Source organism: Canis lupus, chromosome 34 (genome assembly GCF_011100685.1).
Source record: "Canis lupus familiaris isolate Mischka breed German Shepherd chromosome 34, alternate assembly UU_Cfam_GSD_1.0, whole genome shotgun sequence".
Classification (NCBI taxonomy): Eukaryota; Metazoa; Chordata; class Mammalia; order Carnivora; family Canidae; genus Canis; species Canis lupus.
In genome coordinates, this window is record NC_049255.1 from 29,565,848 (window position 1) to 29,586,381 (window position 20,534).

At 34.0% G+C, this 20,534-nt stretch overlaps 1 long non-coding RNA gene across 12 annotated transcripts in view; it reads right to left on the reverse strand.

Moving 5' to 3' along the window:
- LOC119867452 overlaps positions 1-20,534 on the reverse strand; it is a 74,797-nt gene that overhangs the window by 31,600 nt on the left and 22,663 nt on the right. Inside the window, exon 4 of one of the 12 annotated variants that reach the window (XR_005383579.1) lies at positions 7,975-8,285. The exons of 10 other annotated variants lie outside the window; for them this stretch is intronic. This is a non-coding gene — a long non-coding RNA (uncharacterized LOC119867452). Of the gene's footprint in view, positions 1-7,974; positions 8,286-16,768; positions 16,991-20,534 lie in introns of those variants that run through there. One more of the 12 variants, XR_005383574.1, reaches the window with a different exon arrangement.

Below are 20,534 nucleotides of genomic sequence, written 5' to 3' on the forward strand. Positions count from 1 at the left end.
TCTTATCCTTTTTATTCAACATTGTACTGGACAGTTCTAGCCAATAAAAAGCAAGGGAAGTAAATAAAGGAATCCAGCAAAAACGAAGGAATACAAATATTTGTATTCACTAGTAGTATGATAATATACAGAGAATTTATAAATTTATAAATTATAAATTTATAAAACATTGAAATAAAAATACGAATTAAAAAAATTTTTTAAAATTTATGGTTAATGAATTTAGCATGACTGCATGGAATAAGAACTACAAAAACTCCATTGTATTTCTATATACTGCCCTCAGACATTTTTTCTTAAATAAAAAATATCAAATATAACAGCATCAGAATGAATGAAATAATTAGTAATAAATCTGACTGAAATGTACCATAATATACACTAAAAAAGAAAAAGATTTCTGAGAGAAATTAAAAAAAAATCTAAATAAATAGATAGATGTTCATGAGTTAGAAGACTTAATATCTTTTAAATGCCAATTCTCCCCTAATTGATCTATAGATTCAACACAATTGCAATCAATAATAAACAAGCCTTTTTGGGGGGGGAGGTGGCTAATGCAAGCTGTTTCTGAAATCCATAGATTTCATATTCAAACATATTCTAGAATAGTCAGCAACATATTAAAGGTACACAAAGATGGAAGAGAGCTGAAAGTTACAAAATATCAGGATTTAATTTGGAGATACTCATTAATGTAATTCAGACAGTATGTTATTAGCATAAAAATGACAAATATTTCAATAGAACAGAATAAACTCCAATGTATCAGTGAATGTGCAACTTTTTTTTGACAGAGATACAAATGCATTTCATTGGAAAAAGGACAACCTTTCAATAAGTGGTTTTTAAAGTAATGGATAATTATATGTAAGGAAGATGTTAACTTTAACCTATACCTCATATCATATATAAAATTAATCATAAGCTTATGTGTTAAACCAAAAACAATGAAACTTTAATAGGAACATAGGAGAAAAATCATTGAGATGTTGGAGTAGGCAAAGCCTTTTTTTTTCTTTTTAGGCAAACCTTTTTAATAGATACACCATAAAAAGCATGATTCATGAAAGAAGAAGTGGATAAATTGGACTTTGTCAAAATTTAAAACTTTTATTCTCTGTAAAACATGCTTAAGAGAATGAAATATAAGCACATACTGGAAGAACATATTCACAAATCATGTATCTGATAAAAGGATTAATATCCAGAATATATAAGAATTCTCAAAAGTTAACAGTAAGGAAACAATCTAGTAAATACATAGGCAAAGATTTGAACAGACATTTTTAAAAAGAAGTCATATGGATAGAAATGTAGCACATTTATCAATGCTCAGTATCAGTTGTTTGGCAAAAGTAAATTAAAGACAAAATGAGAGACTACTCTCCACCTATTAGAATGTTTAAAATTTAAAAGACTAACCATTTCAATTGTTGATGAGAATGTAGAGCAACTGAAACTCTCATTAATTTTTGATGGAAATGTAAAATGGTACTACCACTTTTTTTAACATTTTGGCAGTTTCTTAGAAATTTAACCATAAGGCAGCCTGGGTGGCTCAGCGGTTTAGTGCAGCCCAGGGCGTGACCCGGGAGACCTGGAATTGAGTGCCACATTGGGCTCCCTGCAAGGAGCCTGCTCACTCCCTCTGCCTGTGTCTCTGCCTCTCTTTCTCTCTGTGTACACACTCTCGTGAATAAATAAATACAATCTTAAAAAAAAAAGAAAGAAATTTAACCATATATCTACTATATAGTTCAGACATTCCACACCTAGATATTTATGCAAGATAAATGAAGTCGTTTGTATTGGTTTTCCTTTTTTAAAAAAAGATTAATTGATTTATTTTATGAAAGAGAGAGCAGGGATAGGGGCACAGTCAGAGGGAGAGGGAGAGAGAGAAAAGCTCAAGCAGACACCCCACTCAGGATTGACCCTAACTTGGAGCTCAATCTCACCACCTGAAATTATGACCTGAGCCAAAATCAAGATTAGGATGCTCAACCAGCAGAGCCACTTAGGTGCCCCTGTATTGGTTTTTCTATTGCTATTAAAAAATTAAGTAATCAGAGGGGAGGAGGGCTAGGAGGATGGGTGAAATATGTGATGGGAATTAAGGAGTGCACTTGTCATGATGAGCACTGGGTAATGTGTGGAACTGTTGACTCAGTATATCATACACCTGAAACCTAGTATATAACACTGTGTGCTAACTAGCTGAGATTGAAATAAAAAGTAAAAAATAAAAAAAAAAACAGTATGAATGCATTATCTTAAAGTTCTTAATTCAGAAATTCAACACTGGACACAAAAAATAGAGCGTTGGTAAGACTATCTGTCTTTCTGGAAGCTTCAGAGAGAATCTGTTTCCTTGTCTTTATAGCTTCTAAATTCTTTTCACATTCTTTGACTTTTAGTCTCCTTCTTTGATCTTCAAATCAGGCAATAGCAGTCAAGTCGTTTTCATATCACATCTGTCTGATTCTTTTTTCTGTTTCTACTTATAAGGATGCATATAATTAGATTGGAACTTGTCAGATAACTCTCTATAATCTCCCCATGTCAAGGTAGATAGGTTTATTAGCTACCTTAATCGCATCTGCAGTCGTCACTTCCCATTGCCAAGTAAGGTAACATATTCCAGATCTCAGGAATTAGGACATGGATGTCTTGTGGGAGCACTGTTCTGCCTAGCACAGCATATACTCATACAACAATTTTAAAACAAATTCACCCATGGTTTTTCATCTTGGGTTTTGAGTTAGAGCCTCACTTTGGGTGTAGAGATTACTTGAAAACAAATTTTCCCAGAAGTTTAACTTGTGAGATTCCCCAAATTGGAAAGAAAAACAAACTGGTTAATAGATGAACAAATTGTAGTGTACACATACTCAGCAATAAGTAGGAATGAACTATTTATACATGAAATAATGTGGGTAGTTCTCAAAATAATTATGCTGAATAAAAGAAGCCAGATAAAAAGGATGACTCTAGATATATGAAATATTAACAAATGCAAACTAATTTATAGTGACAGAAACATCACTAACTAGTTTTTAGATGTGTACGATAGTAAGTGGTGGCTAGAATGTGGCGATAAGAGTTGGATTACAAAGGGGTATGGATCATCTGTCTCACAAATATATACATTTATCAAAACTTGTCAAATTTTGTGTTTTGTGTGCACTTTATTTATATGTCAATTATACTTTCTCAATAAAGCTCTGAAACATACTTAATTTTTTAAATTAAGTTCAGTCAATTAATGGTTCGCCTTCAGCTCAGCCCACATTGGGCTCCCTGATCAGTAGGGAGTCTGCTTCTTCTGCTCCCTCTGCCCTCAGTCCCTCCCCACTTCATTCTCTCTCAAATAAATAAATCAAATCTTTAAAAAAAATAAACAAACAAAAGAGAAGCCAAGATATCCAAAGTGTAACCCTTACCTGACAAGAGAAAAGGGGGGAATCTTATTCACTTATCCATGAATCATTACATATACTATTGGTCATGAATTGTTGGGTAATTTTGAGTACCATGTGTTTTATTGGATGTTTGACTCTTCCATGACAGCAAAACTAGTTCCTAGTTGAGTCAATCTGACTTCCTAAAGTATTTCTCAGAAAATTTTCTTTGAACAATATCATTATGTCCACAATCTAGAGGAATACAATTCTGGGAGTTCCCTAGCTTGAGTTGGACAACCTAGAGGCATAATAAGTTGAACCAGAAGGTAAAAATCATATTGTAGTTATATAATGGATCCAGCATTAATATTTGTTTTTGTTTAAAGATTTTATTTATTCATGAGAAACACAGAAAGAGAGAGAGAGGCAGAACACAGGCAGAAGGAGAAGCAGGCTCCATGCAGGGAGCCTGAAGTGGGACTCCATCCCAGGTCTCCAGGATCACGCCCTGGGCCAAAGGTGGTGCTAAACTGCCGAGCCACCAGGGCTGCCCCAGCATTATATTTGAATGGGGGGAGGTGGGTTGGCTGTACTAAGGGAAGTGGTACTGGATAGACAATTCCAGGTGTCTATAACAACTGACAAATTATACAGATTTCCACTTAAATTTCTTATCTGTGTATTTTATAGCTCAACACAGCAGATATGTTTTCAAAACACACTCCTAAAACAATCTATTGTGTTTAAAATTATATTCTAAAATGCTTTATAACAGCTTTATAAAAATAAAATACATCTTTTCATAGTATACCAGTGTATAAATTATAGCAGCTTTCCGTGGATATGTGTATGTGTGTATGTGTATGAATATGTGTAATTTGACTTTGCCACAGCCATATAATTTAAGCAAGACAAACTTTAAGGTTTGCTGTTTACAAATGAAGCAAATTAGTTCTTGTGGACTGAATGTTATGTTCTCCTGAAACTCATATATGAAGGCCTAACCACCAACACATGATGGTATGGTATTTGGAGATGGATCTTTGGGAAGTGAGGAGGCAGTTGAGGTAATGAGGTTAGGGCTCCATTATGGGATTAGTACCCTCAGAAGAAGAGAAGGAGAGGCCAGAGTGCTCTCTCTCCATCAAGTGAGGACCCAGAGAGATGGAGGTCATCTGCAGTCCCTCACCAGTAATCAGATATCTTTTGATCTTCCTGAACTGTGAGAAATAAATGTCTGCTATATAAGCCAACAAAATACTGTCTACGGTATTTTGTTACTGCATTGGACTAAGATGTGAGTTTTAGCAAAGCATTATGTGATGGAAAGCCCAGATGTTTGAAGCAAACCAACCTAAATTTTCACTTCAGCAGCCTTTACTTACTTGTGCAACCCTGAACAAGTGGTTTCATCAGTCATCAGTTTAACTGCACCTTCTCTACTTCAAAACAGGTCTTACATGTCTACTCTAAGAATCAGTTATACTTTACTGCAAATAACTGAGTGTAGGCAAGATTTATTTTTCAAAGTAGTCTCAGAGAAAACTGTTAATAAAGTCTGTATTTATATATAATACATATGTCTATGTACTGGAAATACTCAATCCATGCTAATTTTGATACCTATCTTATGTGTCATTTTAAAGAGAGCTTTAAAAAATTATTTTCCAAAGCAATATATTCAAAGAATTATATATTTATGTACATAAGATTTATATATAGAAATATATATGGGAAAAGGTATGAGAAAAAGACCCAGGATCCTTATATTATGTAAATATTTATATTTGAATAAAATAAAATTTACAGTAAAATATCCAAGTGAGTTTGTGTTATAGTGAATCTCAAGAAATTAGGTGAAGCAAAAGCTATGAAATACCTGTAAAATAGCTCTAATACTGATGAATATACTAAAAAATATGTGAAAATTATTTGGATGAGTTTTTTTCTGTGAAGTATGGCAATAGAGAAATACTTCCAAATTAATATGCACAGAGTGATTCAAAGATATATGAATCTCTATGTTGAAGAAAAGAAAATAAATATCACAGATTCTCATCTTCATTCTTTTTTTTTTTTTTTTTTAGATTTTATTTATTTATTTGAGAGAGAGAGAGAGGTAGAGATAGTAAGAGAGAGCATGAGCAGGGAAGGAGAAGCAGGCTGCTGGCTGAGTAAGGAGCCAGAGGACATGGGGCTCAATCCCAGGACCCTAGGATCAGGACCTGAGTTGAAGGCAGATGGTGAAGGTAGATGCTTAACCAACTAAGCCACCCAGGTGCCCCTCTCATCCTCATTGTTGAGTGTTTGTATACTCATAATGAACCAACACCTCATGTTTTGGATCTTCTTGTTGAAGAAATAATGAAGAATTGAGTGAGTGGAAGATACATTATACTTTAGCATGATAAAGTACTTTTTTCACAATATTGAATTACTTTCATGAGAAAACATTTGTAAAGGAGAATTATTTGATGAACTATCTCAATTTTACTGGGTAACTACAATTTTTACTTTTACTCTTCTGCTTTTTTAGAATTATTTCAGTATTCTTCAGCAGTCAGGCCAAATCCCACATCTGTATCGTCTTACCTAACTCTTATAAGAATTTAAATAATTATTTTTTTGGTGATCATAATGGTTACCTGTATTATTTTATTGGGTTGTTAATCTCTTTCTTGTGTTACTATATAATATTTACCCGACTTTAATCCCATTTTAGAGAGCAAGATATACTTTTTTGAATGTAGAGAATAATACTTTCTATTAATAAAAACATTCTTGCCTTGCTCCAGTGGCTACGACTGTGCCTTGTTCAGGATAGATGCTTAATAATATTTCCTCGAACCTGAACAAGTAAATGCCCCCATTTGAGAATATGTACTTGTATCATGAGAATTTCTTTTGCCTTATTTGTTTTAGTTGTGTTTACCTAAAACCTCCAGAGGCACCTTTCCCTAGACTTTCAAAGCTCAGGGGAACCAGCAGCTCTGGAATTCTTTTGAGTCTCCAGCCACATATTTAAAAGAACTTGTGTAAAATGTCATAATGCAATGTATGATGGGAGCTCAAAAAGAGCCATAATGTATTATTTGCTACAAAATCACTCTTTTCCTGAGCTTCAGCATGATGCAGTTTCACAATGGCTCTTTTAAATGTGTTGGGGATATGTATTGGATGAGGTATTTGTATCTTTGTTGATAAGCATGAAATATTTAGGATTGTGTCCATGTGTCATTGCCTGACAATTATATTTCAATTTAAAGTAGCTGGCATTAGATGTTTATTTTCTTCATGCTCATGTATTATTATAATCATTTCCATTATCTTCATTAGGTTTATTTTCATGCCCTATCACTGTGAAAAATTAAGTCTGCAAGTTTGTTTTCTTTAAAGGTTGTGCAGCTTTTATCTATAAAAAGTCTTGAAGTGATTGAATATATAGTACAGAACAATTCCTTCTTTTGCATAAAATGTATTTGAACATAAGAGTGGATGTACTCTTAAGAACAAATATATTAAATACATGAGTCTTTGCATATATTTATGTATGGAAGTAGACATAGTTATATGGATAAATTGCTCTAGATTAACCAACATAAAATCCACCAGAAGACTATATTTTCTGATCTCAAAAATTCATCTCAAGCCACGCTATTTGAAATGTAGCACCTGTCATATCATATATTTCTGTGCTGTTCTTTTAATGATCATTAAGGCGCAAGGAGTACTGAAATATCATGGTTTTTAATTTGAAAAATTTCTATGAATCATGAAGAAATGAGTATTATCTATGGTGTTAGAAGAAACATGTTTTCAGCCTAAAACTCTGGAAGTGTGAAGAGCATGTGTAGATCTGCCTTCACAGGCTTTTTCACAAGAGAGTTGTGTTTAGAGCAGGCATTTTTATTTATTTATTTATTTATTTATTTATTTATTTATTTATTTATCACATCTTTAACAGCACTCACTGTATGTATATATAAAAAATGCTATGGACACTAAAGCAGGCTTGCCCATAAAGAATTCATAGGTAGCAAAACATCATAGGATGCTTTAAAGTTCACAAATAAACTTTACACACATTTTTTTCAGTTTTATTGTCAATTGCAGACTAATATTGTTTCTATAAATAAGAGGACTGGAAGTTAACATGTTTCAGTGAGAAGTAAATGATGCAAGGCAAGTATGCATCCCCCTAAAACTCCATTCAGAACTCTAGAAGGTTAAACTACACTAAGGGATTATTAACTCTAACAACTAACCAAATCTTGAACTAATGCCCTATTTAGGAAGAGTTACCTATGTATCTAGAGCACCACTGTTGAGAAAAGAATTTATTAAACATATTACTAAAGCTTTAATTTGGGGATGCCTGGGTGGCTCAGAGGTTGAGCATCTGTCTTCAGCTCAGGGCATGATCCCGGAGTCCCAGGATCGAGTCCCATATCAGGCTCCCCTAGAGGAGCCTACTTCTCCCTCTGCCTATGTCTCTGTGTCTCTCTCTGTGTCTCTCATGAATAAATAAATAAAATCTTAAAAAAAAAGAATGAAATTTAAAAAAAAATAAAAATAAAAAATAAAAATGCTTTAATTTGGGTTTTCTCGCCTATTCAGCAGAGGAAAGTTGAACGGTTTGAACATGTGTCTTCTTTCTTATTCAACAACATTTTCTTCCCTCAAAATCTTATGATGACAAGGACTCAATTCCCCACCCCAGTGATCTCTAAGTGGCTGTTCACTCCTGTTCTGCAGTCTCCTGGACGCCGTGTGTCCTCCTCTCTCCTTGGCCTTTGAAAAATCTTTTTCTCTCAATTTCTCACTCTCAACCTTTTCTTGTCATGTTGTTAGTCTTTCAGCTCTCTGATTTATTAGGTTCTGGAATGCAAAATGGAAAAGAGAGAAAGTGGCTTTCAGAATTTTCTTCCCTCAGTATGTGATAACTGCACGATGATTGGATCTTTCATACTGCTCAGATTAGCATTTCTGTGGGCATCTCCTGTTCTGTAGCATGCTAAAAGAGTATCAGTTACTGCTTCATCACATACGTATAAATCACATATTTCAGCAGGAAATGATTCAGTATCACAAATTAGTTGCTTACAACACCATTAGAATGTGTCAAAGAGAAACTGATCCTTCAGGAAATCATGAAAGACCAGAATCACAGGAAGCCACCTCTGAAAATCTCGGCTGTGTTTCAAAGAAAAGCAGGTGATTGGCATAAAATTGCCAGAAAGCTGATGCAAAAGACATATGTGTCTATTGCCGTTTCAGTAAAATAATTCCTTCCCTTCCATATAGGTCTAGCCACTCAATCTAGCCACTCAAGTATTTAATAGATTTAGAAAATGGTGGATTATTTGGAGCTATAAGTAATATCTTCAGATCAATTACTATTCTGATGTTTTTTAGTTGAAGGCACTGAAGTGCAGTTAAAATGTATCTTTTCAGCTTTTTACTTAGCTGAATGTACACTGCAAGCATAAACTAGAGCCAACAGAACGATCTTTGGCTGTTGGTGGCACCGTGCTTAAGGCCAACTTTTACCACACTAGAGCTTTAGAATTGTTGTAGCAACCATGTGTCTTTTGGACTGCTCAGGGCTCTTTATGATGATCCACAATGTATTGCAGATGCTTTCCAGTTTCTTGCATGGTCATGTCAGGGGCCTAGAAGTCATCACTCTGTCTTCATGACAAGTATAGAGCTAAACTAAAAAATCAAACTGAAAAATCAACAACTCTTCTTCTATCTGTTGGAGAAGTTAAGGTCACAGAGCAAAACACTGCTCCCTGATCTGGAGAGAGACAGGCAGATGCAAAGAATCATAGGGCATATCTCCATGCAGAAACCACCACAGGAATCAGCATCAAAGCAGGAAAACCTGAGCTATAATTGAGACTTGCTAGGAGCTCAGCAGTCAAGTCTGAGAGTTCAAAACTCTAGTGGGATCCAGAGAGGAGCTGTCACACTTTTGTGGGTTTTATCTCCAGGACCCGTCCTGGGTTTTCACAGAGAAGATTAAGGAAAAAAGCCTCCAGCTTTTGTCCAGGATTGGGGAAAAGTAGCCAATATGAAATATGCTTGAGCATTCCATTCTTAAAAAGGCCTACCCTCCAGGCAAAACTATTTTATCACAGCCTACTCTATTAAGGTTTTATTAGAGCATAATCAGCCAGGGCGAAGGGAAATAGCCAACTCCAGGCTATCCTCTACCATCTTGTCCCACCTAAAGGGATGAAGAAAATGAGAAGGGGGCGGGGTGGGGGGAAGGAAGGCTGAGAAGTGCCAGCGAAGTTCACAGTCTCAGGACAGGTTCATCAAGACTGAGACCTAATCATAGCCCCTTAGAACAATTCCCTCCCCCTGAACCCTACCATTATATTATTAAAGGCCTATTTACTACAGTTCCCTTTAACCTGTATCATATCTATGTTTCAACAGGATATTAGAAGGCAAAATAAAAAGTAAAACACAGCTTAAAGAGACGTAGCCAAGCATCGAACCAGACTCAGATATGGCAGAGATGTTAGAATTATCAGATCATGAATTTAAATCAACTAACATGCAAGTACAGATAGAAAATGTAAGCAGAGAAATGGAAATTCTAAAAAGGAATAAAAAAGAAATGCTAAAGATTAAAAAAAACAAAAAACTCTAACCTAGAAATAAATGCCTTTGATGGACTCCTTAGTTGACTAGACATGGCTAAGAATCTCTAAACTTGAGGATATGAAAATAGAAACTTCCACAACTGGAAAGCAAGTAAAAGAAACATTGTGTTGAACAAAAGAAGTCATATGCAAATTAATATGTAGTAAAAGGTATAGTCTCATTTTACCACATTCAAGATTGAGTTAAAATAGTTAATGGTGAGAGAAATCAGAATAGTGGTAACCTCAGGGATGTATTCATGAGGAGATATTAAAAAAGAATATTCTGAGGTCCTAGAAATGTTCTATATATGTAGTTTTTTACAGATAAAACCTGTAGTTTTTTCAAGGGTTCCTGGCTGTCCCCCCACACGTATTTCATATGACTTACTGATGATGTCACTAAAGTCGGATTACTCACATGATAAAAATTGAAAGGTGCTGTGAGACAAAATAAATACAAATTTGTATTAAATATATGAAAAGATGGTCACATTTACTAACAGAGATAGAAATGCAGAGTAAGTGTGGTATTTTTATCTTTAGAAAGTATTTAAAAATACTCAATGTCCATATTTAAGGATTCAAGCCATCTGATATACTAATGGCAGAATTATAAATTAATATTTTTTTCTAGAGGGCATGTTGATATTATGTATAAAGAATAAGATATTTGAATTTTTTAAAAAAGAAATACTACTTGTAAATATTCTAAGAATAAATGAGTGATCACGTTTATTGTAAAGTGATTATGTTAATTATATTAACAAACATAAGAATTTTATTAAAAAACACAATTAGATTAAAAATAGGATCTTATGTAAAAGAAATACGAACAGCCTGTTGCAAGTGAGAAAAGAAAGTTTTGGTTCAGTGGTTGTTAATACATTTACTCCATCTGTTTCTTATATTTCTTTGTAACTTGTTAAATGAGAAAAAGCGGGCAGGGGATATTATGAATATCTGTTTTGTTTTTCATCTATACTAATGTTCTGATCATAACATATGCTTTTAACCACCTTCTCTCACAAATCCCAGCAGTTAACAATTCCTCATTTCATATATGGCCCATACATCTAGTCATTAAGTAGGAAGAGGTAAAGACACCATCAATCACATTTGTCAATAAAGTTCCATGACTGGATCGGAAAATATTTATAATTTTGAAGCCATTTGAAATCAATATTGCCTTATACGTTAAATGTGCATGTTATGAAGTTGTTTATGTATGCATAATTATGTAGTCTTAGTTTCAACTGTTACCTCCCCTATAGATTTAATACATATTCAGACATTCTTGATGTTTTAGACAAAATGAAAGGCTAATAATAAAATAGTATGAAAGCAGTCACTTAAAACCAAACATTTTTCTAAGGATATTGAAGATGTGTACAATATTGATAAAGGTTAAACTCTAACACCATAGTTCTAATTATCATAAAGGTTGGCCCAGAGAGATTTTATCTGGAAAAAAAAAAAGCATATCATTTATAACCAAATTACTAAGTACACTGTGATAATATTAAAACGCAATGAGGAAAAGAAAGCAATTGGGCAAATTATTTGGGTAAAGGGAAATTATGGATAACCTCCTAAAATTTCATAACAACAGCTTAATTGCATGTGGTCTCTTGATATTATCCTGTTTGGACATTCTTTTGGGGGGGTAATCATTTTTTGCCTACTATTGTTTTACAAATACTCAAATCTTAGGAAGGAAATAAAGATCAAAATTATAAAAAATGAGGTTGAGTTTGTACCAGTATTGAAAAAATGCAAACTGAACACATTTCTTCCTTCCTTTTTGCTTCCTTCTTTCTTTCCAGGAACTGAATATTTACTTGGCTTATTAGCATAAATACTTATAATATAGCTTTTGGAAATATCATCACAAATCAATTATAAAATTCTATATAAGTTTACCAGAGACAAACCTTGAGATAAACAAATCAAGGGTCCTTCCTTTGTGGAGTTACATACTGGCACAGTGACAAATAATAAACAAAGAGCTGATAAACACAGCAAAGAAGTAAGTAAAAGAATACACCAGAAGGAGATAAGTGCAAAAGAAGCAGAAAAAGAGGAATTAAAAAAAAAAAAAAAAAAAAAAGAAAAAGAGGAATTAGCAGTGCTGTCTGATGGATGAGGAGTGGCGGGAGTGTTAAATAACAATGAGGATCATTTTAATAAGGTCAAGGCATTTTTGTTTGTTGTGTTTGTTTTATGAGAGAGAGCAGGGGGAGGGGTAGAGAGAGTAGGAGAGAAGCAGATTCCCAGGTCAATGCAGAGCCTGACGGAGGGGGCTGGATTCCAGGACCCTGAGATCCTGACCTGAACCTAAACCAAGAGTCTGCCGCCTAACCCCCTGCACCACCTAGGTACCCAGAGAGGGTAGAGATTTGAGCAGAGACTTGAAGGTGGCAGTGTAGGTAGCGATTTAGATATCTGGGGAGAAAATGATGCAGGCAGAGGGAATAAACTCTCAGGAGAACTGACAAAGAGAATGAGAAGACCCATGTGAGGTGAGAGGAATGGATAAGGAAAATAGTAGGAGATACCTGTGCATAAAGAGGGCCTACCTGGGAACTAAATGACATGGGGCCAGTTGTGAGGACTTCAATTTTCACTCTGAATAAATGGGAACCACCACACAATTTTGAGAAAAGCAGAGCTTTCATCTGGGTTTTAGTTTGAATAGATTACTCTGAGAGCTATGTTATGCATAGATGGGGGTAGGGGGAGACTTAGATTACTGTGGAAATAGTAGATGGGATCCCTGGGTGGCTCAGTGGTTTAGCACCTGCCTTCGGCCCAGGGCTTGATCCTAGAGACCCAGGATTGACTCCCGTGTTGGGCTCCCTGCATGGAGCCTGCTTCTCCCTCTGCCTGTGTCTCTGCCTCTCTCTTTCTTTCTTTCTTTCTTTCTTTCTTTCTTTCTTTCTTTCTTTCTTTCGTGTCTCTCATGAATAAATAAATAAAATATTTTTAAAAAAATAAAAAAAAATCTTACAAAGAAGCATTAAGAATTTGAAATTCGGGAAGGACACAATTTAAAAAAAAATAAAGTTGTGCAGTTCTCTAAGTAGTTAATAGAAAACTAAATTACCCATTCAGAAAAACTAGAGTAAACAGATCTCAATAAGCAATTAGCCAACTACTGCAGTTAAAAGACAAACCCTGACACCAGACAATTGTGACTCTATCTTAACTACAATAGACTCGTGGACAGTTTCCTGGCCTCCTCCTGTTCTAACATTTCTTGGGCTTCTCTATACCAACTTAATACTATTTTATAGCAAAACACTATCACAGCAGCATATCACATATTTCCTTTGAAGCATCAGGCTTTTGAAAAAATTGGGAAAACATTATATGTGTAAGTGGAAATCTATCATTACTGAGCCAAATTAAAAGATGGACATACTGTAATTTTCTGACACAGTAGGAGCGCTGTAGAAAAGAATCTCTCTAGAAGCAGCATCTTCCTTTCTCTATTACTGGTCATAAAGTGTACTTTCTAATTAAAACTTTAAATGACTTTAATTATTGAACTAAAAAAAAAGACCCATGTCAAAATTAGCCCTGCACACAGTGACTAGTTATTAATGTGAGGTCGTAAACTTGTTTAGCAGAAATAAAGATAAGATACAACCTGAAATCTGAAAATAAGGAGAGAAATCTTCTACCTATGGTGGTTCGGCTTTAGCTAGCCCTGTATTACCATTGACTCACAATGGTTTTCAAATATAAATTATAATCTAAACAAGATAAATTAAGGTTTTGGGAAAAGAAATACAGAGTGATGGGAAGATTAAGAGGGATATTCGTCTGAGGGAAAGAAAGTAATTTACCTGGCTAGAATATACGACTTGATACTCTGCTGTTTGACCTACCAGGTCATCTTTGGGAAGATTTTCAGCAGCAAAATGTATGAGTTGCTGGGAAGTTAGTTCCCCGTGCTTTAAAAATAAATTGTGGGATTAGATCTCCCCGAGTAAATCTCTCCAGTTCAACAATTGGCTAGTCAGACAGATGGAAAGAAGAATATCACCAGGCGCAAAGACTCTTCCTTCTACAAGTAGAAATAAGCACTTACTACGTTCTTTTGCTAGCACCTCAGAATGAATATACTCTCCTTATTTATTTAAGCACTATTAACAGAAAACTGCATGATACCTTTAACAGGAAATCTCTGTGGTTTTTTATATTATTCCATATATTAATTTAGCTACTACTTAACTTAGAACCTACTAAAAACCCATGGGACACTCATCGCTTGCTTACATGACAAGCCCTCATCTTTACCTAAACTCAGCTCTTACTTCTTTGTTATTACATATGTTTTAGAACACATCACCGCCGTGTAATTTCTTTAAGTTCATGGAATATCATACCCGCAATGCTCCTTTCTCTCTTTCTAGAATCACTTCCAAAGTAAACACAAAATAGTCATCATTCTATCAGGAAAAGATGAACAGATTGAGAATTAAAAAAAATTTAATACAGAGAGCTCTTTAATAGGATACCACCTGGCTCGTAAAGTACTTTATTTTTTTGGTCTTTCTGTATTATTGTGGTTTTTTGTTTGTTTGTTTGTTTGTTTTGTCGTGGGTAGTAAGGAGATGAGTTTTAATTCAGTTTCAAGTAACCAGTGTCATGAATATTTTAATTACCCTGATCCTTGAAATAGAAACTGACATGCGTGTATGTTAAAGTCCAATATCGGGCTCTATGAAAGGAAAGAGCTGTAATTATTTTGCCCAATTAATGGTTATCTGATATAATATTTATGTTGCTGGGAAATATCAATGCCATTCTTCTCCACTTCCATCTCAATCCAGTGTACCTTAAAATATTTTTCTTCTTTTAGAATAATTTGAGGTTTACAGGAAAATTGTAAGAATAGTACAGAGAGGTCCCTCATACCCCACACCCAATTTTCATATATGATTAACATAATACTGTGGTAAGATATATTTCTCAATATTTTATATTATGTTAATATTTAATATTAACAATTAATTAACCAATATTGATACATTATGATATGATTAATCAAAATCCACATTTTATTCTTACTTCCTTAGTTTTAATTTTTTCTGTTGCAGCATTTCATCCAGGAGACGTTACATTATCATATCTTCTTAGGATCTGGCTTTTATAATTTCTCAGAAATTCCTTGTTATTGATGACCCTGACCTTGGCAGTTTTGATGTATTTGAGGAATATATACTCAGGTATTTTGTGGAATATCTCTCAGTTGACATTTGTCTCATGCTTTTTCAGTGATTAGCCTGAGGGTATGTTTTAGACAAGACCACAGAAACCAAGTGCATCTCTTGTCACATAATTTATATTACCAAATGACACTCATTACTGCTGTTGTTAACCTTGATCACTTGGTTAAGGTGGCGGTTTTCAGCTTTGGTACTGTATGTTTACTCTGCCGTTCACCTTGTACATACTCAACTCTTTGGAGAGATGTCATTATGTGCAGTCCACATTTGAAGAGCAGGGAGTTATGCTCCTTTTTTTGGGGGAGTGTAATATCTATATAATTTTTTGAAGTATTTGACATAGTAACTCTTTTCTTTTATTCATTTATTTAAATATTAATATCAATATGAGCTAATGGAAATTTATTTTGGATTTTGAATTATAATCCAGTACTACTTTATTTTGTTGCTCTGTTGAGAGCCTCTTCACTTATCTCTCAAGTCCTTGATATCTCCATCTGTTTGCTTTTAGCTTTTTGTTTTGTTTTGTTTCGTTTTAGGTTTTGGTTTTTCTTTTTTTTTTTTTTTTTTTTTTCTGTTTGTCTGTTTGTTTGAGAACTTTACTTTCATTCACTACAAGATTCTCCAGACTCATTGAATCTACCTCTTACTCAGAGGTGGAATCAGTAATCTTTCCAAGGAGCACTGGTTTCTTTTATTGAAAAAATGGTATTAGAAACCAAGATCTGGGCACTACGTGTGCTCTTTGATGCTGCGATTGCTTCTAGGGGACAGAGAAGGAAAATACCTGTGTATATATAGCCAGTGTATATATGTATACCTATAAATATCCCTGTATGTTATGAGCTACATTTATAATATACTAAATATACTGGTATCTCCAACTCTAATCCACAATCACATGGATCATTCTAGCCTCTTTTCCTTGGTCTCTAACTGATCTACAACTCCCCAGTTTGATTATGAGAAAGCACTCCCACCATCTGCCATCCATTTATTTTGTTGCTCAATTCCAAAACATATGTATAGTGATTTCGGAATCTTTAACTTTTACTCACATGAGAAATACTAATCAACTACAGTACAGTACTCACTCATTTCCAAAATTACTTAGGTCGGCATCTTGTTTTCCTTCTCCCTTTAGGGAGACTTCTTTACACATTTGAATACAGTTAGTATTTTTTAAAGATTTTATTTATTTATTTGAAAGAGAGAGAGTGAGAGCAAAAAGGAAAGGGAGAGGTAGAGAGAATCTGAAGCAGACTGCACTGAACACAGAGCCCAACATGGGGCTCAATCTCACAACTGAGAGATCACAACATGAGCTGAAGCCAAGAGTCGACACAACCAACTGAGCCATCCAGGTGCCCTTACAGTTAGATTCTTTTGTCACATTCTGCATTCCATCTTGGGAGTCACAGACCTTCTAGAAGGCTTTTTTTTTTTTTTTTTAAGGTTTTATTTATTAGAGAAAGAGAGATCACAAGTAGGGGGTTGAGGAGGGGTAGAGGAAGTGGGGAGTTTTAAGGCTTTGGTTTATTTCGCATTATTTTTCTTTTGTTCTTCAAAGGCAAACCTACAAAAACTTCTTGACTGGCTAAGCTTTCCACTTTGTATTCCTCTTCATAACTTCCAAATCCCTTTTTGTGTTGATCTCAAACAGAATGACTCAAATATTTCAATTAACATTCTTTAAATTGATAAAAATAAAATAGTAAGAATTCTCACATTTTATAAAGATAATATACTATAAAAATGATTTTAACATTAAACACGTTAAAATTTACCAATTTTGTTAATCAGGAATATAAAGTCTTTAAAATCTGCTTCACATGTTGATGAATGTAGACAGGGACTAATTGGGTGATTTGCTTAAATGTCAGACACAATTCTAATACCAAAAAATAATCTGGGAGCATATTCATGTTAATTGCATGTTACTTTTCATTTTGTTCAACAAAGAGAAAATTATTTTAATAGAAAAACTGAAAAACAAGAGGGGAAAAAACAATTCCAGATGGATGACTATGCTGACAACTGCACTAACAATCTGTCTCTAACTCAGACATTAGCTTTACTCTCAAGGCTAAAAATATTAGTCATTCTTGAGCTAAAACTTGTTTTCTTAATACATTTTGTCTATATTCCTAAGATGCTGTTAGGCTTATACATAATCAGCAATCATTCTTACCTTGACCTGCCCGTACCTTAATTCTTGCTCATGCTGTAATCAATCTTCACCTAACTTTATTTCATTCTCCTAGAATTGTCAAAACCCTTACCCTATATGAATTGTAGCTGTAGTGCAGTTCAGGATTTACTTTTGCAAGATGTAAATTTTTCAAAATAATTTAAGTGTAATGTTTCTGAACCCAAGTAAAATAATTTCTGTAGAGGTACTTATTTGATTTTTTTCAATTTGAAAAATCCTTATGTGTTGTTCTTAAAAAGAGTTAGCTTTAATTCAGACATATGTACATATGCTTTAGTAAGTATATTAACTTACAGTTGCAATTATCTACAGATTTATATTATAGAATAACTTTATTTTGCATAAAATTTGATGTTAATAACATTTGATGTTTCTTAATGGTGTTTAAATTGTTAAAAATATCAGTTACTTCATGAGTTTTACATACACTATTAAAAGGGTTTTTGAGGCTTTATCTGAAAAGTGTGACCCCTGTTAGCTATTTATCTATAGCATCTATTATTTGAATACTATCTATTTTAATGATTAACTCAAACATTTTGTAATGAGTGGAATTATATAAAAGCTATTCTAACATAAAATGAGTTATGATTTATATATCCACTGCTTATTATAGTAGATAGTAATTTAGATAGTGATCAGTGCAAATTTCTAGATACTTCATAATATTTACAAGATAAGTGTGTTTTCTCTCTTTCTGAAATCATAGTACATTTATCTTTTCCAATCAATTTGGCATGTAAACTATTCAGGAATTCAAAATAAAATATGCTATCCAAAGTCATGTGTTTTTTTGTGTGTGTGCACATGTTTATAAATACAAAAAAGTGGAATTCAAATTTTTAGGTCCACAGTCAACAGAAGACTTCAAGGTAATTCATTTCTAAAATAGATTGTCGGGGCACCTGGTGGCACAGTTATGCCTCTGACTCTCGTTTTGGTTCAGGTCATGACCTCAGTGTTGTGAGATAGAGTCCTCTGTCTAGCTTCATGCTCAGTGAGGAATCTGTTTAGAGGAGCCTGCTTAGGTTTCTCTCTCCCTCTCCCTCTGCCCGCCCCTCCCCCAGTAAATAAATAAATCTTTAAAAAAATTAATAAATAAAACAATATAGATTGTTTTGTTTTCAACTCAATTTTCTACTTTTTAGCTTGCTCAAGGTGACTTTTAAAGTTGCTGAAAGAATGTGTTTAGTCTAGTTTTTGAGAAATAACCAAAGAAACACATATATAACAAAAATATTTACAAAAATATGTATTATATATTATATAATACATATACATATTACCTATAATAATACATTATAAATATATGTGGTTTATATAAATATATATACTCCTAGTAATTGAATATCTGTTATTTATATTAAGAAATAGTATCAGTAATTGCTAGCTGAGTTCTAAAAAAGCCATGCTACAATATAGGTTCAACAACAGAAAAAAAGATTCTAAAGTGACCATATGCTTGATACTCAGGTGAATGATTTTTGAATTGCCTTTAAAAAAAAAAAAATTAAGGATAGGGACACCTGGGTGGCTCAGTGGTTGAGCCTCTGCCTTTTGCTCAGGGTCTTGGGACTGAGTCCTACATTGGGCTTCCTGCAGAGAGCCTGCTTATCTCTCTCTCTCTGTGGCTCTGCCTCTCTCTCTGTGTCTCTCATGAATGAATAATAAAATCGTTGAAAAAAATAAGGATATTTGGCATGTAAGTGTATTTCTTCTATTAAATTTCATTTAATTTTAAAATTATTAAGTTTTATCTGGGCAAAAACATATTTCAAAAGCAATCACACTCAAGAACCTGGATATTGCTTTAAAAAGTGCTTTCTTTTAGCAATGTCATTTTCTTTTATTTCTATCATAAAGTCCTGTATGAAAAAACTAACCAATAATTCTTGATACTTCCTGACCAAAATATGTCCCACATTTAGTTCTCTGTATGATGTTTCCTGGGTGCATTGTGAATACACATATTCTGTGGTAGAAAGTGGGTTCTCATGGACTGCTTGTTCAAGTAGCTAAGCTTATTAATAACACTCTTTTCTGAAGTAGGAAGTCTTTTATATCAATAAATTCTGTTCTTTTATATCAAAAACAGACTTGCCAACTGGTAAGTTAAGAAACTACTTGGTACATAGAGAAGAAAAAAATGCATACCAGTGTAGGAAATAATATTACAATAATTTAATTGTATAATAATTATATATTGAGGGTTTATAATTTATTAAAATTAATTTATATAATATACACATTATATATATTAATAATTGCAATAATAATGTAAAGGATTTTAACTGGTGATTATCACTCATAGTTAATAGCAAAGAGGCACTAAATATCCAGGTTAAAAGAGAAATTCAATTGTTTGGACTACTCTGTTCACGACTTTTGGGGAATTAAAAAGTCATGTTGCCACCAAAGAGCACCATCCTAGCTTTCCCAATATCTCCATTTATCAAAGTAAATTAAGCAAAGAATGGAACAAGACTGGAACAATAATGAGGCTCTAAGTAAACTCCAGGAGACTGACAATGTGTTCCAGAAAGAGAGACTAGCATTACAGCTACATGTTTGTTAAGCTGAGAAATCTGCAGGCCTACTCTGGTACTCTAGTGACTAGGGAAGAACCTGTTGCAGCTGCCCTGTGTAACCCTGGTGCTTCTCTCAAGTTTTATGAAACCTTCACTATTTTTCCTTGCATGACATGTCTCTGTCCTGCTTGTCATGAGAGTTCTGCCAACTTTAATGTGTATAAACAGTAAAATGATTTAAAAAAAAAAAAAAGAACCTGGTAAGAAATTTCTAGGGGAATGTAACTTGTATCCCCTTTAGTGTGGAGGAAAATGTTAATGCAGGGAGTGATGTCCATTTGGAGATGGACATCCAGAAGCAGTTTATAGTAGAGTGGTGTGAAAACACCATAATGCAATAGTGTGCAGAGGAGGAAGGATAGAAGATGCGCCTCCAGTTATTTATGATCTTTAGAACTCAAGTGAAGGACTCGTGAAAAAGCATAGTAGTTTTG